The 23,599-nt window shown below is 36.8% G+C and overlaps 2 non-coding genes across 2 annotated transcripts; both read right to left on the minus strand.

The window, feature by feature from the left end:
- Window positions 1-247: 247 nt before the first annotated feature.
- Window positions 248-320, minus strand: TRNAW-CCA (transfer RNA tryptophan (anticodon CCA)). The gene has a single exon. It is a non-coding gene; the product is annotated as a tRNA-Trp (tRNA).
- A 14,687-nt stretch (window positions 321-15,007) lies between these two features.
- Window positions 15,008-15,080, minus strand: TRNAW-CCA (transfer RNA tryptophan (anticodon CCA)). Its single transcript has one exon. It is a non-coding gene; the product is annotated as a tRNA-Trp (tRNA).
- Between the last annotated feature and the right edge of the window lie 8,519 nt (window positions 15,081-23,599).

Below are 23,599 nucleotides of genomic sequence, written 5' to 3' on the forward strand. Positions count from 1 at the left end.
TCAGAGAACAGAACAAAATTAACTCATCAGTAACTGAAGGAGTACGTGTAGCTGTGTGCTTGATATATTTAAGATTCCAGATCATACAGATGATAGCATGGTGGCCTATGTGATGGGTTCATTTCTGAACTCTTTTCTTTTTTTTTTTTTAATATTTATTTATTTGGCTGCTCCAGGTCTTAGTTGCGGCATGCGGCATCTTCGTTACAGCGTGTGGGATCTTTTAGTCGTGACATGGGGGATCTAGTTTCCTGACCAGGGATTGAACCTGGGCCCCCTGCATTGGGAGCATGGAGTCTTAACCACTGGACCACCAGGAAAGTCCCTGAACTTTTTTCTAATAAACCTTTATTTAAAACAACTTATTGGGACTTCCCTGGTGGCACAGTGGTTAAGAATCCATCTGCCAATGCAGGGGACACGGGTTCGAGCCCTGGTCCAGGAAGATCCCACGTGCCGCGGAGCAACTAAACCCGCGCGCCACAACTACTGAGCCTGTGCTCTAGAGCTCGTGAGCCACACCTACTGAGCCCATGTGCCATAGCTACTGAAGCCCGCGCGCCTAGAGCCTGTGCTCCACAACAAGAGAAGCCACCGCAACGAGAAGGTCGCGCACCGCAATGAAAAGTAGCCCCCACTCGCTGCAACTAGAGAAAGCCCGCGCACAGCAACGAAGACCCAACGCAGCCAAAAATAAATAAAATAAAGAAATAAATTTTAAAAAATGAAAAAACAACTTATTGGTTGTTTATATTGGTTATATTTGTTGTAATTGGAATCTGTGCTTATTTCCATGCTCTTAAGCTAGAAAGACTTGAATGTATTAGAAAAGGACAGGGTTTTCCTATGAGCAAAGAACCTTCAAGACACAGGGTCAGGGCTTCCCTGGTGGTGCAGTGGTTGAGAATCTGCCTGCCGATGCAGGGGACACGGGTTTGAGCCCTGGTCTGGGAAGATCCCACATGCCGTAGAGCAACTGGGCCCGTGAGCCACAACTACTGAGCCTGCGTGTCTGGAGCCTGTGCTCCGCAACAAGAGAGGCCGCGATAGTGAGAGGCCTGCGCACCACGATGAGGAGTGGCCCCCGCTTGCCGCAACTAGAGAAAGCCCTCGCACAGAAACGACCCAACACAGCCAAAAATAAATAAATAAATAAATAAATAAACTCCAATCTCTCTAAAAAAAAAAAAGACACAGGGTCATACAAGAACCCTTATTTTCTTTAGTCATCATAAGCACATTAATTATAATGAAATAAGCTAATAATATATTTCTATGCCAATTTGTTCATATAATTTGGGTGAGAAGTAATCACATGTTGGTATCTTTCATAAAGAAGTATCAACAAGAACGGGCTCTTTCTTCCCATAATATGACTAGGTGAAGGGAAATGCAATAAAATATGATTTAAAGGGCCCAGAGGCTTTCAGTCATCTTTTTGCTTAATATACGAGATAATATAAAAATTGAAAAAAATTCAAGAAAAATAATTAGTTTGTTTTTCTTCTTGGTAGGTAGTAGGGACCCACTGGTGAGAAGATGTTCATTAGTAAGTTTTTGCTACAAAGAATGTTTGCTGGCATCAGTGTAGAATGTTTATCTTTGCTTGCAGATAGTATTGCCTGTATCATGAATAACTATGAGGAGAACACAAAAGGAAAATTCCTCAATTTAAATTTGCTCATTTATTGCAGTTCCATGTTTCAAGTGTCTAATGCCTATTAATTCAGATGCCATGATTTTCTTTTCTCCTCCATGATCATTTTGACTTGGATAACTTTGGAAAAGCATTTGAAAGAAGATAAAACATCTTTGTTTTATGACTGGTCGGTGGATATACTGACTCTAGCCTTCTTTAGGGCCTTGAACTTTGAGAATTTCCTGTCCATTTGTAACTTCAAATAATCTTTAAAAAACAAACTGCTTTGATGTTTGTCTTTTCATTCTTTTGAGCATGTAACTTTATTATGCTAATTGTCTATATAATAATATTGTACAATCATCTAATGAAGACGATGGAGTAGTTGATATTATCCTGCTTTTACAGAGGAGAAATCAGAAGTATGGAAGGATTTTGTGATTTGTCCATTGTCACCCACGGACAATTAAGTGTCCTGGCCAGAAATGGGACTAAAGACTAGTGTCTAGTAGAATGAGCAGTGGTTGAATAGGAGGAGAGGACTTAACTGTGATTCTATCCCTGTCCTCAATTTAGACTAATTCCTTTTCTGAGCCTTATTTTCCTCATTTGTAAAATACTGGGGTAGAATAGGTAAGCTCCCAGGTTTCCCCAGCTCTGAAATTTTATGGTCATTTGACTCCCTTTGGCTTTTCTCCCAGAGTGCATTGCTTCCTTTAGCTTTTATCTGTATATACTTGGATTACGTTTGATTTGCATTTTTCCACTTCTGCCTGTGCCCCACTGATATATTATTTTGCCTTTAAGTAGTTTTTCTGAAGAGCTTTAAAGAAAAAAAAAAAAAACACATTTAGCCACCTAGCATGCATTTACTCTGTGATTTAGAAACAGTCTGGTTGAGTTTCTCATTGCTGTTTTAATATTTTACTATTGTATTATATAGTACTTTTATTACAAATTTACCTATGCTTATGTAGTTCAACTAAAGTATGGAAAATCCATCACTATATTTTCAGATAAGGTCACCTTCAAGTCCCTAAATACTCACCATTGTTTTCATTACTAATCGCTTTTGTGATCTTGGGTCTCATACTAGCCTTATTATAATGTAACAAGGGAAGGTTATCAATAACTTACCTTCCTCAGAAAGATAAGGTGATAGAACAGAAAACTAAATAATGGTTATTTCCATGATAGTTTTATACTCCTGAACTTAAGGACATTAAGGCTGAAGCATTTCAAGATAAAATATGTGCTTCAAAATCTTCAGAGTAATTTAAAAATATAACTTCAGAATGAAGAAATGCAAAGACTATTGGACCTTTCAACTAGGTTATGAAATGCATACCAAAGTTTGGCCTTTTTGGAACCCACTTCCGGACTTTTCCATGACTGATAAGTCTATAATTTGCTATTAAAATGTTGTGATTTCAGTTTCAGACAGTTGAGCTATAAATTGCTGAGATCCAGGATAAATGGCCAATTATATTAGAACAAATGTCTATAGTTTTATTTGGGGAGGGGGAGAGTTCACTGTACTACTTACTTAGAGCGATTATTTCAAATTTTCCTCCAGAAGAAAAAGTCCATGCCATATTTGTGGAAATGGTTAAGTGACCACAGGAACGAAGAATTCAGGGATGATTTAGTGCAGATCATCTTGCAGGCTTCCCGGCATATGCATTTTAAACTGTAGTATGTTGTCTCCAAGTTTGCCAAAGTGTAATCTGTGAGCAATTGAGGCAAAATCAAAATCAGAAACCTAGGAGAGTAATATTGTTTTGGAATTGTCAAGCAAAAGACCTTGGTTTGGGTTATTACGTCTGGAGCCAAAATGTCACATGTGGCATACATCATTTGAAGTTTATTATTTTAACCTTAGGCCTCCTTGTTGAAAATTTATGCTATTCAGGGCCTTGCATCCCAGTATAAGCACTTCTATTCTATTGTATGTGAGTCTGTGCCAGCTACATGGTGAGCATGGTGAAACCATAGCTTGGATGGCTGGAAGGCCCCCTCCATGGTTCCACCCTTTTACTGGAGTTGCCAAACTCAATAGGTTCAAGGGGGTGCTCAAAAATTAAGGCATGGTACCAGGTAATTGAAACCATTCCCTACACATCTGGAAAAAAACCCAATGTAGTCACACTCTCTGCTGAAAAAGAAATCATCCCATGCTATTGCCAGGAGTTGCAGGAAAGTAAAAGTGGTGTCATTTTACGTTTACAGAAGCATTTAGCATTTTCACCAACAGACTCAAAGGCTTGTGGTTACAAAGTGCGAAATTCTTATTAAAATTCCTCATTAAATCAACAGAACACATATCTAGCAATTGTTCCAAGACCTCATTTCCTTCCATTTGTACATTGTAGCAATGATCCCACTGATCCATTCTATTCTCCATAACAAACAAACCTCTCCCATTCATTTGTTGATGTGTCCTAGTCAGGAAAATGTTAATTCATCATTCAAGGTAAGTTCACCATCAATGCCATGGCCTCCTTCATGCTGGCATGAGGCAAATTGTCCTCTGGGATTAAGATGCAGTGAATTTTCCATGGCCATGACCCCAGTAGAAGAGATAGGTGTGATGACGGGGAGTATGTATTTTTGCTTTTAAATCTAGATAAAGATTTACAGATGCAGAATTTGGTATCATTCCTTGTGCAGAATTTGAACCCTCCACATGCAGTCCAAAGTTACTTGCCAACAATGGATTTATATGTCCTCCAAAGTTTCATGTCACTTTTCAATGATAATAATAATATAACATTCTACTGTTTCTGAGGTGCTTTCATTATTATGGTTATTCTTACAGTAGTAGCTTATGGGACAGATGGGGCAGGAATTGTTTCCCCCACTTTGAAAATGAAGATCTTGAGGCTCAGAGAAGTTAGTGGCTTACCCAAGGTCACACAGCTTGTAAAAATAGGGCTAGCTCTCAAACAGCTCTTCTCACTTTGAATCCTATGTTCTTTCCATTAGCATGTGGTACCTCTTATGTTTCTTACATCTTCTCACCAAAGAAAATTTTATTTTGGACAAGTTTTCAAATCAGTTTTGATGGAATGCATTCAAATGTTGTTTACATGGAGCTGACAGCATGGAAATGTGCAATTTCTCAATCAGGACAGTGCTTGTTATCTTGGAATCCTGGGACTGCCGAAGATCAGTGTGAAATGGTTTTATCCTTCTCTACTTGTCTAAGCACAGTAATTTGCTTGTTCTTCTGTTACAGTACATATTTCTGTCTTATAATATAGGTAGTTATTTATATGTATATTTCTAAATCTCAAATGTAAGCTCCCAATGCCCAGTTACCATCATATTCATCTTTGTATGCTTCATTGTACTTTTTTCCAATGTCTTGCATGAAATAAATACTCAGTTCATGTTTACTCAAAGGAATTAAAGATGAGATACCAGGGTTTTAAGAGTCCAAATGTACTTCTCTGTACCATATATATCACTGCTGCCCAATATAACTTTCTGCAGTGATGGAAATGCTTCATATTTGGGCTGTCCAACGCAATAGCCACTAGTGGCTAGTGTGACTCGGGAACAGAATTTTCAATTTTATTTAATTTAAAGTAATTTAAATTTAAATAGCCATATGTGGCTGCTGGTTACCATATTAGACAGTGTAGCTCTAAATTTTCATATATTTGAACTTTGTCAGATCTCTAAAATCTGATTGTATTCAGGTCCCTCCACATACTGATAATTCTCACTATGTTTTTGGAAAGGTTGCAGAGCCAGCAAGGTGACTAAGGGGTGGGCAGAGACTTTCTCTTGCATCTAAGGTGGAGGCCCTCTCTGCTCTTTGCACCCCCTGCCCTGGGGTATTTTCTGGAAAGCAGGAGTGACTTGTCCCTTGGAGTTGCAAAGTGTTGGGATGGACTCTAGGAGGTGACAGTGGGGATTTCTCAGTTCTTGAGGCTCAATGATATTTTGTCTGGATTTGTAGGAAAGAAAAGTTCTATCATTTCCAAAGAAAAGCAGATCTGCAGTCAGAAGATAGAGGAGGGTAGGCAGCTAACATTTGTTCAACAGATTTCCTCATACACAGTTTATGTGGTACTCCACTTGGGGTAAGAATCTTTAGGCTTTGCCTCTCTTCTTAACACAGAAGCCTGTGTACATCACCTGTAACCATTAAGTTATGCATTTCTTCTAGTTGTGAAACTTTTAAATTCCTACTCTGAAGATGTCAGCTTGGAATTAATAGAAAAATCTCCCCCGTCGCCCTTCCCCAGCAGTAGCAGAAACTGCCCAGGAAGAGAGAAATGCTGTTCATGCAGGGTGGACCCTTTTGATCTCAGTGGCTTCTAAGAAACCCCATTCCTCATACTGTGGCTTCTGCTAACTGCTCTGAAGGAAACAAAAGGTTAAACGCAGAGAGAGGCAGGAGTGAAATGGCAGCCAAATGGGAGAGTCCAAGTGGGTCCTTGAGTAGGTATCTATGTGTTACTATATGATTCTGGGCACAAGTCCTTTCTCAGGATGTAAGCAGTGTTACAAAACCAGAGTTTTGAGATCTTTGTGCTCTATTAGAAGTAAAACAAATATTTAGGAAATGAGAATGGGTGCATTGTTAATACTGATATACTACAGAAGCTACTATATAGGAATCCTAAATTTCAGGATTAAAACCTTAGAGTTAAGGATTGGAATCATTATTTGTGAAAGGACTCAAGAGTATCTATTGTGATTCAACAAGCAAGATCTGCCCTGAGGTGCTTACTATCTAAGGCTGACAAAACCAGTAGATATTAACATTCTGTATTGTGTATGAGACTGGCACTTAAAAGTGTTTTTACTTTAAAAAAAATATGTTCAGATTAACGTTTTAACTTTCTTTCCTTTTCTGGTAGAGGTGGGAGGTAAGAATTATCTGTCCCTTTAGGCATAAGACAAAAGGAAATCACAGAGAGGGAAGTGACCTGGCTAAGCTCTCAGAGCAATCATGTCTCTATCTACATTGGCATTTTGAATAGGGAACTTCAAACCAGCAGCCACCAAGCTGGCCTTTCTCCTCAGGAGTAAGATGACAGCTCCAATCTCTTAGCAGATGTAAAGGATCCTGTGTATGTGAGATACATAAGTAAATGTGCAAAGGAGGAAAAGAGACCGCAATCTGCTAAAGCTGTTAGAGAGAAGATAAATTACCTGTAACTTTGGTTCTGATTCCCTGAACTTCTTTTTTTTTAAATAAACTTTTTGTTTTGGAATAATTTTAAATGTATGGAAAATCTGCGAAGATAATACAGATAGTTCCCATATAATCTTTATCCAGTTTCCCCTGATATTAGCACTTTATATTTGATTTCTTGAATTTTACAGTAATTCTATATGCATGAGTATCCCTTAAATAGAGCCTTGTCTGCAAGTGGGTTTGTTTCTATCACTTTCCTATAACATTTTCCAAAAATTTACTGCTAAGATAGAATAACCTACATATCTGATAAGGAGTCAACAATTGAGCACTGAAAATTTCTATTATAAAGCCACTGGAGAGTTTTAACCACAGCTACCATTGCTGGAGAAAGGGGAAGGAAGAAGAATATTTAATAGCATAACAGGAGAAATAACTTTCAAATAAAAGGAGAGCCTTTTCCGGTAGCTTTCAGGCCAGAAGGTACTTCTTCTTCTCAGGAACCATTGAGGTTTTATAGCAATGTTGCAGTGACAAAGGATTTTGGAAACAGCATTTTATTAAATAAGCATTGAAGGAGATATGCATTTCCCCAAATTGTTGGATTTGTTCAACAGTAAATAAAAACAGAATTAATTAGGACTAGAAAAATTTGGTTGATAGTGATGCTTAACTTTAAAGTTGGAACTTTGAGCTACTGCAGACTGAGTGAGAAATGTCTGCAATGCTTACAAGGAAGTGAATCATATATCAGTGGAGGATATGAAAGTACACAGGGCCCAAGAAGATCAGTAGCCACAGAGAAGTGCCATTGACGAAGAGCACATGGGAAGGACCAAGTCCCGTTTCTCCAGTGGGGAGCAACTGACACTTAGTATTGGACTAATATTACAGTTATATTTGTTTATTTTTTGACTTACTTAAATTTGCATTTATGCTTAAGCTTACCATGCAAAGAATGATATGAAATTTCTAATATTTGACCATTTTTGATCCACAGAACTGGGACTTTCATATCATTCAACCTAATATCTAGTAAATTAAAAGTGGTTAATTCCAAAATTTTTCACTTGGTTTCACTGTATATTTTTGTTGTTTTTTGAACTTGGGAGTAAAGAACAGCTATTTGAACTAGGAAAACCCAACTGACATTTGCTATGAAAATACCTAGAATAGGCAGACAGATGAGCAGACCCCTTGACAAAATGCAGTCTTCCTGTGTGTCAGATATTGCACACTTCCATTGTAACCCTTTTATATTTTCTTCCCAGGATTAAATTGGTTGTGTGTATTTAGATTTGTGAATTTTACAGATTTAGTAGTACGCACCATTTTTTTCACCCGGGGATCTAAGAAGGTATATCTGAAAAATGATTGTTTATCATCATTTTTAATTTTCAACCATAAGGTGGCATCATATCACATTTTATGCCAAAGAAGCAGGCTGTTTTTCTGTTCACTGAAATGACTAATGCTCTGTACATGCCTTTAAGTTGTGGGTATAACATGTTGAATTTTGAAGTTTACAAGCAAATATTGGAAGCTGGCATCTTCATATATGGGTTTAATATTTTTTTCCTTATATTTGATCTTTTTATATTATGGCTGAGAAGTTAGTAATAGAATAAACTATTACTATATTAACTAATACTATGTTTTACCTCATTAAAATATATAAGGGGGTTTCTTGCATATATAGAAGCTTCTCAAAAATATTCATTGCATGATTAAATTAAAATATTCCTTTAATAGGCCTTACCCTGAGGAATTCATTTTCTCATTTGTCAAGTTGAATTTACAGCACACTTTTATTGCTATGACCCATTTCTTACCAGAATAAGAAGCTTATTTCATGAAGAAGTTAAACCCAACTGAACACATTTAATTTCCCTACTACCCTTTAAAAATACATAACATTTTAAAAAACATACCACTTTTCTTTGCTTAATTAGAAGTGTCCAGGACTTGCAAATTGCATAAATGCGCTGGTTTACTCTCTCTAGTTGGTTCATTGAAAATTCTAGTTTAGTTTTGAAAAGCTAAGTCAAAATTTTGCTTCATTTTCCTTCATAGAAACATTTTGTACCTTTGTAGAAAACATTGTAAATGCTTTCCGTATAAAACCTCCCTTTCTTCAGATGGAGTGATTTTGTTCTTGGAACTCTTTGTTTATGGTTTTGTGGGAAGTTGGTGCCACTTGGCCTACAGGGAACACTCCCATGAGGTGTGTTGCAGGGCACCTTAAAAGTTTAGTTAGGAATTTGGAGATTGCAATAACAAGACCTTGGTCCCAACATTTCTCTAGTTGCAGACCATCAGAGCCTGTAATTCTGATATTAACTGGCTATGATGCCAAAGCAACATACTGAAAAGTGAAAAATTGTTAACCATTAAAAAAAACAGCTCTATATTATATAACCAGCTAGAATGATGTTTCTATTAAATTGATTGAATTGATTTCATGAATTGAGGTTTGGTTGTAACCTAGATATTAAATCTCCTTTTTCCCCCCTCATTGGAGCTGTGATTTAAAAATAACCAAATTGTATTTCTCTCTGCTATCAATAATGTAGGCATTTTACCCTTAATATTTTCCTCTCAGAGCTAAAGTGAAAAGTCAAGGTGAAATAAAGTGAAAGGTCAAAGTGAAACAAACAGGGTGGTGTAGAATAGAGTAAGGTGGTATTCCAAGGAAGAGTTTAAGGAAGGCATGTTTGAAAAGATGACTTCTGTATAAGCTGAGTCAGAGCCAGCCCTGTAAATTTGGCCTTGATTTAGGTGGGTAGAGGATGTGATGGTTGTGGTCAGGGAGAACATTCCAGAAAGTTACTAACCTGTGTGAAGGCTCTGTGCTGGGAAAGAGCTTAGTATGTAACAGAGAAAAGAAATAGAAATAAGGACTGTGTGGCTAGAGCCATGGGGTTAGAGAGAGAAGCTGGGAGTGTGGTAAGGTGAATTGCAGAGGTGGGCTAGCACCATGGTAAAGGCTTCGAATCTTTTAAATGCAATAGGAAGCAAGCGAAGAGTTTTAATTAGGGAAATTACCTGATCTTATCTACATTTTTAAAAGATCACTCTGGTTCATCGACAGTGGAATAGATAAATAAGTTGTGATATACTGATACAATGGAATGTTCTACAGCAAGGAGAATGAACGATTTGCTGCTACACACAATAGCATGAAACAACAAGCCAACCCAAGTACAGTGTTGAGTGAAAAAAGCCAAATGCAGTGAAGAACACATTGTATGAGTCCATTTATGTGAATATTCTATTTATTGATCTGGGCACTAGTTGCATGAATGTGTTCAGTTTGTGAAAATCCATCAAGTTGTACATTCATGATTTGTGCTGTTTTATGTATGTGTGTTAAGCAAATAAAAAGTTAAAAAAGGATCACTCTAGTTATAGGAGAGAAAATAAATTCTAAGGAGGGTGGAGGCAGGGAGCCCAGTTAGGAGGCTGTTGAAGTTTTCCAGATGAAAGATGATGACTTCAACTAGGGTGGTGGTGGAAATAGGGAGAAGTGGATAGATTCTAGATCTAACTTGTATTATAGTAAAGTATTAAGTATTATATGGAAACATATGAAATTGTTGATATTTGACTGTTTTTGGCCTTCAATTTCATGTGGTTCAGCCTACTAGGAGAGCATTGTGAGCACATTGGGTATCCTTGACTCATTGTTTCTCTATTAAATATGCTAACTCTTGGTTTTATATATCTTTTCTTTGTGATATTAATAACAAAAACTTAAGGTTTTACTTAAGAACAGATACTGAGTTTTAGTGAGTCCCTTCTATTCAAGTAAGCACATTACTTTTTCTATGATGAGTTATATTCTAGTTTTTTTTTTCTATTTGACCTATACTAGGATTCATGTATCAAAACTAGGAGTAGTAGGAGTAACTGACTAATTAACATAACAGTATTATATTCTACTTTGCTGTAAAGACTATGAAAACAGGTAAAAAGCCTACTTTAAAACCTGTTTTGTTTTCAAAGTCAGGAGTTATGTGTTTGTGTCATCATATAAAGTATAAATTGCCTTTGAGCATATGGATGTGAAATACCAAGTTTATCAGCTTCCTCCTCCCCACCCCGCCCCCAGAACTAAGGTAAGTTTCGTGTCTGTTTAGGTAGCCTTGCATGGTTTGTCAGATTTCTGAAGAGAAGCATGGGATCAAGAGGCCCCTGACTGGTACAGTAGGGGTTCTTTAAGTTGTGAGCACTGAAGTGTCTTAACTGGGCTGCTGAGATGTACAAAGAAGGCTGCACAGTGAATTCTGACCCTGTAGCCCTTTCTATTGTAACTGAATCTTCAGATTCATATCCATCAAATTGACATGTGATAGTCTAAGGAGAAAACAACCTTGGAAATGGTCTATTGAAAGTAATTTACTCCCTCATCTATCATGTTCTCAAATGGTCTGCATTTGAGCAAAGCAGTGGGAGTATAATACCCATATTCTGAAAGTTGAGAAGGTCTAGGGAAAAGTATTTTAATTTTATTCTTTTTCTCTCAACATACATATATATATATATATATATATATATATGTGTGTGTGTGTGTGTGTGTATATATATATATATATATATATATATGTATATACACACACACACACATATATAAAGTAAAAGTGGAAGAGGCAGATGACATTTTATATTCATATATGTTTATATATAAAATTTATATATATAAATATATATTTTAACCAGGTTTGAATTCATTTCCTCATATCAGAAAAGCAGAAAATCATGCCTCCTGGTTAGTATTGGATTTTCAGAATGTACAGATGGAAAATAGTTAATGGAAATCGCCCCAATTAGGTTTATTTTGCATTGTGCTTCACTGAGTACAGAAGTCATCTAGAAGGTTCTAATTTTTTTCCTTGGAGACCATCACAAAACATAACCCCCAAAACAGAGGTGGGATGGATGGGGGGAAATGATCTGCCAATGTTTGCTTGAAAGATGCACTTTCCTGCTTAGTTACAGAATGAAATCAATACCAACCTCCAGATTTGTTGAGCTGTTCGTGAGGTGGAAACTAAAATGTGGAAAAAATGGAAGTTTTCCCCCATGATAGATTTTTTTCTCTTTCACATGCAGCTAGTGTGAACAATCTAATGACTAGAAAGATGTTCAGACCTCTATATAGTGCTGAAGAATGTCATGTTGAGAAAGGGCATGCTTTCCCTATATCATTGTGCCTTAATCTTCTTAGATTTTTCTATAAAGAAATCATATTAATCAAATCTCCTTTCTGCTGTATGAAAGGTGAAGACTGACTAATGCTTGACTTTGGGTGAGATTGGATATGGAAGAAAATCCTGACTTGAAATAATACCAGACTTTTCATAATCTTGTGTGTTACAATCCTTAGTTCAGGATTGTAATTTCCACCTCAGGTTTTGTGAAATTCCAGAGTGCTGCTAGTGAGCCCAAGAGGTACTGCACACTTTTTAGAGGCAAAACAAAACAAGACAAAACAGTAATAACAAAAGCTCCAAACAAACAAACAAAAAACCCAAAAAACAAAAACAAAATACTAATTTAAATGTACTGAAACATAAAAAGAAATACTTGCCTTGAAAATGTTTAGGAGTAGATTTTATGTATGTATCTTCAAATCAAATAAAGAACAGCAATTGTATGTTGCCAGTACAAAAAGACAGAAACTGCTCTTCATCTGGTTCATAAAGTTTGCTGCTTATAACAGAGATAAAATATGTCTAAAATCTGATTTTTAAAAAACTTAATTCAGAATCTATATATCTAAAATACGGTTGCTTCAAAGTGCTTTTCCTGGCAAACCATCTACTTATTTTAACAATTCACCTATTAAAGTATTTTTGGAATGCCATGGAAGTTGTTTTTTTAAAATCTGTAGCATATCTCTTTGAATAACTTTTGAGGGGAGGCTGAATTTTTGGAAAAGTATGAAGTCATTAAGAATTGAGAGCCCAGAAATAAACCCATGCATATATGTCAACTGATCTTAGATGAGGATGCCAAAAATACACAATGGAAAAAGGATAGTCTCTTCAATAAATGGTATTAGAAAAACTGGATATCCACATGCAAAAGAATGAAATTGAATCCTTATTTTACACAATACACAAACATTAACTCAAGATGGATTAAAGACTTAAACATAAGACCTGAAATCATAAAACTCCTAGAAGAAAACATAGGGGAAAAGTGTTTCTTGACATTGGTTTTGGCAATGATTTCTTGAATATGACACCAAAAGCATTGGCAACAAATACAAAAGTAGGCAGTTGGGACTACATCAAACTAAAATGCTTCTGCACAGCAAAGGAAACAATCAACAAAAAAAGGTAACCGTTTGAATGGGAAAAAGTATTTGCAAACTATCTATCTGATATGGGGTTAATATCCAAAAACTATAAGGAACTCATGCAACTCAGTAGCAAAAAACCAAATAAACCAATTAAAAACTGGACATAGGAACTGAATAGACAGTTTTCCAAAGAAGATGTCCAAATGGCCTACAGGTGAAAATGTGCTCGATATCACTAATCAGGGAAATGCAAATCAAAACCACAATGAAATATCACCTCACACTAGTTAGAATGGCTTTATCAAAAAGACAAGAGATAACAAATGTTGGCAAGGATGTGGAGAAAAAGGAATCCTTGTGCACTGTTGGTGGGAATATAAATTGATGCAGTCAATCTGGAATACAGTATGGAGAGTCCTCAAAAAATTAAAACTAGAACTACCATTTGATCCAGCAATCCCACTTGTGTGTATATATCCTGAAGGAAATGAAATCAATATCTCAAAGAGATATCTATGTTCCCATGTTCACTGTAGCATAATTCACAATAGCCAAGACATGGAAGCAATTTAACTCTATTGACTAATGAATAGATAAAGAGAATGTGCATGTGGGGTGTGTGTGTGTGTGTGTGTGTGTGTGTGTACATATGTATGAATATTATTCAGCCATGAGAAAGAAGGAAATCCTGCCATTTGCAACAACATGGATGAAACTGGAGGATATTAGGCTAAGTGAATTAAGCCAGACACAGAAAGATAAATACTGCAGGATACCACTTATATGAGGAATCTAACATAGTCAAACTCACACAAGCATTTAGTTGTAGTGTCTCTTCCAATCTAGGAAGTTCCTGATAATTTTTTTTTTTTTTTTTTGGTCTTTTATGCTCATGACACCATTTAAGAGTATTGGCCAATTATTTCATTGAATGGCCTTCAATTTGGGTTTGTCTGATATTTCCTCATGATTAAATTCAGGTTTTGCCTTTTTTGCCAAAATGCTGTAGAAGTGATGTTGTGAATCATATCAGAGGCATATAATTTTGATTTGTCCATCACTGGTGATGTTAAATTTGATCATTTGGTTAATGTGGCGTCTGCCAGATTTCGCCACTGAAAATATACCATTTTTGCCTTTTACATTTGAAAATGTAGTTTAAAAAATATACCAAACAGGAGTAAGTATATACAGTCTTTCAAGACAATATTACGGGACCACTCACTGGATGTAGAGTTTTATTTGTTAAAGAAGTCTCATTCATTTGCTGTCAAATGATATTTTGAGACAATGTAAATTTCCTGCTTCTCATCATACTCTTGCCCTGAATTTTAGCATCTATTAACAATGCTTGCCTGAAACAGTTCTAACGGTGGTGTTTGCTGTATGGTGATTTTCTATTTCCACCATTTCTTCTACAGTTATTAGTGGAATTCTACTGCAAGGAAGGGCTGTCATTATTTATATCAGTAGAGACTACATGAGCTCTTATTTTATTCTATGGGTTATATCTGTTACTATAATTATTTATTTTGTTGCTCAAATATTCCCCAAATTGGCCATTGGGAGACCCTTTAAGTTTAGAGTCCTTATTCTTAACTCCTGCTCTAAACTCTTTCTCTGTAGTTGTACCCATTTACTTCAGAAAGGCCCTATGCAATCCTGTTTTAATAGATTCTCATTCACCTGGATAACAGGATGCTTATCTTGGCTTCTGAATATAATACCACGTCCTTTTTAAATTTTTAAATTTTTAAATTATTTATTTATTTATTTATTTATTTTGGCTGCACTGGGTCTTTGTTGTGGTGCGAGGGATTCTCTGGTTGTGGTTCGCTCAGGCTCTAGAGCGCGCGGACTCTGTAGTTGCGGCGCAGGGGCTTAGTTGCGGTATGTGGGATCTTAGTTCCCTGACCAGGGATCGAACCTGGGCCCCCTGCATTGGGAGCATGGCGTCTTAACCACTGGACCACCAGGGAAGTCCCAATATGTCCTTCTTAAGAAAAAAAAAAAGCAATTCCTAATCTGTCATACTCCCGGTTCATTTGCTACTCCCACAATTTTTGCTACAGACTTTACATGTGGACATTTTTCAACTTCATGATAAATATCCTATACAGGCAGTAGGGATTCAACTATTTGCAGTACTTTTAATTATTTTCAATTTGATTTAATCCAACAAACATTTATTTCAAAGCACACTGGAGAGAAAAAAAATGTAAAATGAAACCTATTCTCTGATCTCAACCAATTTGCTATCCAGTGGGGGAGATCAGACATACATGCAATTATGGTAGAGCTATAGCAGGATGTGATAAGTATTTGAACAAAATGTTATGGGAACATAAAGAAGGATGAGATTCATTCCAACTCAGGGGTGGTGTAGGGTGATGGAGAGAGACAAGGCAAGGAAGAGGGGACATGTGAGATCTTATTTTGAGGTTTACTAAACAAGACAAAGTTATGACTGTTCAACTGAAGAAAGTATCTGCCAGATAACTCATTCATTTGCCATTTAGTCTTTATCTTCATTCTTTCTAGAGTAAGTTTCTTTTTAGTTTCAAGAATCCTGAAAACCAGAAGTCAGAGAGGTTTACATTTTTACAACTAATTGCTGAGACATGCAACTGATGGTGACCTAGAGGTGATAACCTAGGAGTGTAATGAGAATAGCTGAAGTTTATATCGCTTTGCATTGTCCAGTCTTGAGATGGAGAATCAGAGCAAGCCTTTGTTGGGAATGTCTTATATAATCCCTTGTTCTCCTTTGCTCTTCAGCTCTTTTGGCAGAAGTAGAACCTACTCTCTGTGCTATCTAACTGGGTTCAGAAAGAGCTCCTGTCATGATGTCCCTTTAGGGGTTATCTAAGCAGGGAAAAGAATGATGAATTCCAGGAGAGTGATTGCATTTTTGAGCAATAAGCAAATTTCAAGACAGTTTTTGGAAGGTGATGGTGATGGTAGTGGGGGAGTCTCATTGTGCTTCATGTAAATAGTTGCCCTTTTTTGAAGTGGCTTTTCTCTTTTAGCATGCAGTGCATCTGCTTCTGGTATCCCCTTTTCTATGCTGCTTTTGGTACCCCAATACACTAGTGCTTCTGAACACTAGGGGTGAGGCTTTTTGACTCCTAGAGGTTCTCTGCTAAAATTTTTGATGCCTTAAAATTCTTCAGGTCTGAGGCCTGCCAGAGAGCAGGGCAGAAAACATAAGAGCCTGGATGAGTGAATACTCATGTGAGCTTTAGAAGGAGAAAACTGCCTCTCACTGTCTGGTGGAAGGTAAAATAAATGCCATGTGCTTTTGTGCAGAAAATAATAGTGACACTACTTAGCATCACAGAGAACTTTCTTGGTATATGGGTAGTGTACATTTCCTAATTTGTAGCTGAATGAAAGGTGAACTTAATGCACATAAAGTACTTGGAAAAGGATTGGTTTTGAAAAACTTCTGAAAATTATTTATCTCTTACTAAATGCTTTCAATGCTGCTGGCACCTAGAGATATGGGAATTGTCCCCTCTTATACTCATTTTATGAGGAATGTAAACACTCAGAAATATGCATATATGTATATAATGGCTTTTCTGTGTATAATTTATGTTCACAACTATAATTTATGTTCCAACAAAGACTGTTTGTCTGGATGGGGAATTTATTTTCATCGTCTACTATTTGCCTTCTTCCATCTAAGCTTATTCAATAAACATAGAGAATTAAATGTATACTTGATTTGTGGAACAAAAGAAATGAAAGACAAAAGTTTTCTCAAACTTTCCCTCTAGTGGTTTAAAAATTGTCATTGATTTTAAGTCCTGAATTGAAGTTCTTTTGTTATATATATGTGGGTATATGTACTCACACACACACACGCACACAAATACACGGTAATCTGAAAGATAAGGCGTAAATGAGCCTACAAGAAAATAACAACTCAAAGTTGATAATATTATGACTATCAAAAGTAGTGGTGCATCTGTGGAGTAGTTTTGCATTCTATTTGTATCACAGTTAATCACCTTTGGGAAGTCCTTTTTACTTGGATACATCAAGAACAAGAGGTTGCTTGATTCTTGGTTCCTTAGAGAGTCAGACTGTTTGGCCAGGGTTATGGAAAAGGGATTGTGTCACAAGTGAAGTTATGGTTTCAGGACTGCTTCCAAATATTCCTGCTTTGGTTATAGGAGTAAAGAGCTGAGGATTCTTGAAGCAGTCTTTTTGGTCAAACAATTTAACAGACTGTGGGTCTAGTGCCAGTAATTCCATTTCTAAAGGATTTTCCTTTGAAGTGTTTGTTCCTCAATGTGTTTTTCCAGCCAAACATATGCCTGTGATTTGAAATCAGCTTAAGAATTTTCTTTCACACTTTAGTGTTCATGTTTTGTTTGCTGGCATTAAGTGATGCAAAATAAACTTGTCTGGCTCCTCAAATCCCTACAGTGATTTTGCCACTAATGGTAATTCTCATGGGTGGAGTTTAGTTGTCTCTGACTCTAGATAACACTCGAAAGTTATTTTTTCCATAAATTTATTTCTGGGAAAGGGTTAAAGGAAAATATGCTCAAGCTTGCATATACTTTGCATTTCTCTTCTAGAGTTTCCTAGAAAATTATTTATTTGTTAACCATTGTCTGAGTAATTTAAAGTTTTTACTCTGCCAGGGATATAGGTGTTATTCTTGACCATGATCATGTTTGGCTCATGGCTTGAAACTCTACTCATTAGATTAATTCCCCTTAGGAATTCATTGAACATGGGCAAGCAAAAGATTGAAAATATTGAGATCCATGTGTTTCCTGTTTTATTCTGGAGAGGAGAGACTGTGTATGATAAGACATTGTGTTCAGAGAGGGTATATTGCCTATTATTCTGTTGGTTTTGTGAATGGTCACTGGGATCCAAACGTTGGAGGCTGGAGAAAGGAGGCTAAAGTCAGACTGTTAGCTCATTTTCTAATTATTTTCTTTTTTTTTAAAAAAATTAATTAATTAATTAATTTTATTTTTGGCTGTGTTGGGTCTTCGTTTCTGTGCTAGGGCTTTCTCTAGTTGCGGCGAGCGGGGGCCTCTCACTGTCGCGGCCTCTGTTGTTGCGGAGCACAGGCTCCAGACGCGCAGGCTCAGCAATTGTGGCTCACGGGCCTAGTCGCTCTGCGGCGTGTGGGATCTTCCCAGACCAGGGCTCGAACCCGTGTCCCCTGCATTGGCAGGCAGATTCTCAACCACTGCGCCACCAGGGAAGCCCCTCTAATTATTTTCTAATTATTAATTGTGATGGGATCTCTTAGGAAGGAGCCAAAGGAAGGCTTAATGTTCTTAATGTCCTTGGCTTCAAAAGTAGATCTTAGAGACCTTTCTAAAGCCCTCTTCTCTTGATGACTAAGTATGGGAAATCCTTTAATTTAGTCACACACTGCTATGGACTGGATGTTTGTGTCTATTTTCCATCCCCTCCCAAACCCCATTTCAAATGTTGAAGCCCTACTCTTCAATGTGGTGGCATTTAGAGATGGAGCTTTGGTAAGTAATTAGGTCATGAGAGTGGAGCTCTCATGAATGGGATTAGTGCCTTTATAAGAAGAGACAGAAGAGAGATGATCTGTCTCTGCCATGTGAGGATTCAGCAAGAAGGCAGCCATCTGCAAACCAGGAAGAGGGATCTCACCAGACACCTTGATCTTGGACTTCCCAGTCTCCAGAACTGTGACAAATAAGTATGTATTGTTTAAGCCACCTGGTCTATGGTATTTTGTTATAGCAGTCTGAACAAAGACACACTAATTTCAGGTGAATTCAACCTTCAAATAACAAAAACGCCAATCAGAGCTTATGGATAAAAAGAAGATTATGAGTTATTTGGGTACTACCTGTTTTGAAATCCACACCTGGTTGTTTTAGTTGGTGCTGTTTCTTGGACTAAGGTGACTTCTTAGAATACCTCTTTGTCCAGGTCTTTTTTTTACATTCACCTAAATGAGGTGATTCTAACAAGTTGTGGCTCCCATGATAGGTGACACCTTGTTTCTTTCTTGTCATGAAATCACTGTTGGTCTTGTGGACATTCATTGGATTCAAATGCTGGAGGCTGGAGAAACAGGCCATAGTAGGAGCAGGTACGTCACACTCAGGAGACCTACTTATCTTGAGGAATCTACTAAGTTCTCATTTCCTCTCAGTGGATCCTCACTGTGCTCAATGGACCCATTGACATATGAAACCAAGATGACAGATAAACGATTATGGATTCCTCCAGTTCATCACATGTTGGCTCAAATTAGTAGCTTTGTCCACTTCTCTAGGCTCAAGGCTTGGAAGGCTAGGACTTTCAGACTTATCACAGTCATGATGGGTACTTTTAAACATATAGTGTGTACCTACACACATGAGTTTCATTAGTTCATAAAGCTGATATTTTGGAAGAAAACTAGATTCGTTTTCTCCATTTTCTTCTATTTTGACTTCACGTTATCTCATCTTTCTTTTCAGCTAAATCATATCTCCATTCCACCTACCCTCCTTTCTAAAGACAACCAGTTGCCATGATTGTCAAATTTGGTGTAGAGGTTCCTTCTACAAGAGGTTGTCTTAATTTATGACATTCATTCATTGAACACACATTTTTTGGTAACAACTGTGTGCTAAGCTTTGTGTGAAGAGGTAATCAGATAATGATAAATATGTTATGGATTTTGCCCTCAGATAGCTCATAATCTAGGGAGAGACATGGCATATTAATAATTAACTCTGTTACAATATATAAAATGATATATTAATAGCACAAATAAAGTGCTATAGGGACTCAGAGGAGCTTTGTCCTTTCTTGCCTGGTACTTGTCTTTCTGTTGGGTGACTGGTACCTGGCAGGGCTACCCATGGGAGACAACATATGAAGCATATCCAGACTATGGTATGTTACTACAGTAATTATAGCCTCAACTTTGAAAGATTGAGGGTTAGTCCAATCACGGTGACCCATCCTGGAAAGTATATTTTTGCTCCCTATCTACTAATTACAACCTCAGAGTCGCTATGTGGCATTATATTATAATAGTAACAGAAATATTGTATCATATGTTATGTTATGTTATGTTATGTTGTATTGTATCACATCCTAAGAAAAAAAGAGAAAGGAAAGAAGATGTTAACTGAGGCTTGGGATATGGCCACTAAACACATTTTTCTTTCTCTACTAATGCCTACTTCTTTACAGCAGAGACTTTGAAGGAAACTAGTTTAAGAAACATGGAGATGGGAAGAGGAGAAAAAGAAGAAAAAGAAAGAGGACATTATGGTTCTAGAATTTCCATATAGGACATGCTTGTGGTGGCTGTTAGGAAAGGGGAACAGGGAAATTTCCTGTAGTATTTGAATAACCAACCCAGTGGTTTACTTAGGATTGTGTGTTTATTTGGGGTGGCTTGGAATGGGCTATTGAATATTATGGTGGGGTAGCTCTCAAGTCATTCCTTGGTATTTCCACTGGTGATAAATTGCTCAAAAAGAAAAAAGGGCAAATACTTTTATTAGTAGATAATTTATTAAGAAGTATTTTCATACAAAGTACCTTTTCCCAATTTTAGCATTGAAGCCCTGGTATAGAACTTTAGAAAGTTCTGACATGAAGATTTGTTGAAAGGAACTGCACTTGACTCCAAAAGAATGCAATATCTTATCTCTGATATAATTTAAATAAATGAGTTTATGTAGCTAAAGGAAATAATTTCTCTAACCTCCGGGGAACAGAATAAGGTTGTGCCTAAACAACACTACAATTGTCCTCTTGTCTTACTAGCCCACTACCTGCTCCATGCTTTTTGTCTCAGTGCCTGCAGTGCTGGGGGCAAAAATAAAGTATGCCAGGGGCCAGTGCATTTGGAGCCCTCCTGAAAGCCAACTGGTTAGATGAATCATTAAATGTCTCTCCACTCAGCCTGCTCAGCGTTGCATTGCCCTGGTTCATATCCACATTCCTACCTTTGACTCTAAACTGAAGTTAGGATTTGCTTGTTCCTTTTGGCATATTTTCATATCGTGAGCACATTTTGTGATATGTCCATCTGCACAGCTATCTAAATAAGAGCAGACTTATGGGGAGTGTGGCCAAGAGTTCACTTACGATCCTTCACAGGCTCCTGCTGGCCTCTTCCAGATTGGCAGCCACAAATGAGGTTAATCATGAATGTATCAAATATGGTAGAGTGGTCTGGTCATACCTTACACCTGGGAGTGTTGAGTCCTGCTCTGAATCAAATGCCTGGTACTGTTTTGGTGACTTGGGCTTTGAATCGTGTTGACTTGTCAGGGGGACAGGTCAACAAATCTTAGCTAAATAGTTGGTGGTATATATTAGGAATGTTAGATAAGGCAGTTCCATGTAACTCCTATCATCGTGCATTCTTGGATTGAAAATAAGCCAGTCTCTCAGCAGTTTGGAGAGAAAGCCTTAGAACTGGCCCTTTGAACACCGTAAGAATGAAAATGATATGTGGAGACACTTTGAAGAGTACCTCTCTATGCTCTGACTTGGTAATATAAAAAATAGGAAGGATCTAGATGCTTGCTATAAAATACAAGTGGGAACCAAACTGCATTTATAACAGCTGAAGATTTCTGACATTTCCCACATGGTTACCTAAGTAATTGAAATTATAACTGCTTTAATTTGATGTGTCAATGTATACTCTGTAAGCCATTATGGAACCCATAACATTCCCAGTCTGCAATCAACAGCAATATTAAGAAAGAAAGAAAAAAAAGGATTAACTGTTAGCATTGATAAACATTTAATTAATGCCCATAAAAAAGCAAATGCTTGCATGCGCATGATTTTCAGATTTTTAGAGAGCAAATCTCCAAAGAACCACATGCCAGTTACAAACTAAACTTAGAAAGTTTTCCAAGGACCAGTCATCTCTTTTATATCTTGCATAAAATTGATGATGATTTCACCAGAACCTTTGGAGAACACAAAATGGTGTGTCATAAGTAATCTTAATCCTTAATTAATAATGAAAGAGTAATAGTCAAATGGTTTTGCTCTTATTCAACTATTATGATATAGCCAGTTAATAGCAACTTACAAACAGGTAAAATTTCCAGCCTTAAATTATGAATGACTTTGAAATATGGCTTTGTTATTTAATGCTGGATCACTGCTATGCTTTGCCAGCTGCAGAGCTCAATTTGAGTTTCTAAGGAAGAGCAAATATACCCATTATGCAGTGCCACTTTGGATGCAGGTTTTTGCGAATCAGTTCTTAAGTTTTCAAGTAATGGCTGATGTCTGCTCACATGGTAAGGATTCATTGTTTGGCTTTACTCCGTGGGAATGGAAATTGGTTGTCAAGTACATTCTTACTATTTATAATTTTGTTTCACATTAGAAAGGGATGGATATGCAACTTGTGTATTTCACTTGATGATGTGTATTTACCCTTTGGAGGTAGGTCTATTCATAGGAGAATAACTTCAATTTAGTTGTAAAAAACAAATGACCTCTCCAATAACTGGATAATTAGCAATAATTGAATACCCCAAAGGACTGTTCATTTTATATTTTACTTCTTTTTGAGAACTTGGACACTTCCAGGTGTCGTCCAGGTGGAATCTTGTAATAAGAAATTTCTACTATGCTTCTAAATTGAGCTTTCTCAGAATTTAGGAGTACATGATACTATTTGAACGTGATTTTGCCTTCTCAGCAAGACAACTATTGGGACTTAAATGGGACTTCAGACTGAACCTCAAGTGTCTCTCCTCTCCCTACTCCTATAGAACCTATTTTGCAGTCAAATATATGACGTTAAATTTATCACTATCATAACCTCAGAACATTGGAGTGGGTTGGGTTGTTTTTTGTTTTCTTTTGTTTTTTGAATGGGTTGTTAAGGGAGGTTGTGGAGATGTTCAAGAGCTTAGACAACTTTTGGTCTTAGATGATTGAGATGTTCAGTTGCTTAAAAGTAGATGATCTCTAGAGATTCTTTCTTGTGCTATGATGTTAACACTATACATGAAGCTGTTCTTCAGAGATAAGAAAAGTTAAGATAATTAACTAAAATATTATTTTATTGCTCAAGAACACTCAGGTTATCTGTAGCCCTGAAATGTTTTATCCACTTTCCTGATCATTCTGTTCCTGGATTGTGTTAAGCAGGACTGTTATTCTCATTGCTGAATTCCCTGCTGTAACCCTGGTTTTAGACAATGACATACACCAGAGCATTCTATCTAATATTGAAAAAAAATTTTTTTGAAAGGATGGTTCAGAGTTAGAAGGGAAGTTAGCAAAAAAGTGTTGATTTTCCTAATTGAAAATGGAATGCACATTGATTGTATAAGATTTCAAAAAGATAAAAAAGTATGAATAATAAAACAACTCTCACTTGTAAGACTTGTGTTAACTAGACTTCTGTTAGACAAAATTAATTGAAATATATGGACAATCTCTCAGCTCAAATTATGAGTATTACATTACATATATATTTTAACCTACATATGAC

This window comes from Eubalaena glacialis, chromosome 8 (assembly GCF_028564815.1).
Source record: "Eubalaena glacialis isolate mEubGla1 chromosome 8, mEubGla1.1.hap2.+ XY, whole genome shotgun sequence".
NCBI classification, from domain to species: domain Eukaryota; kingdom Metazoa; phylum Chordata; class Mammalia; order Artiodactyla; family Balaenidae; genus Eubalaena; species Eubalaena glacialis.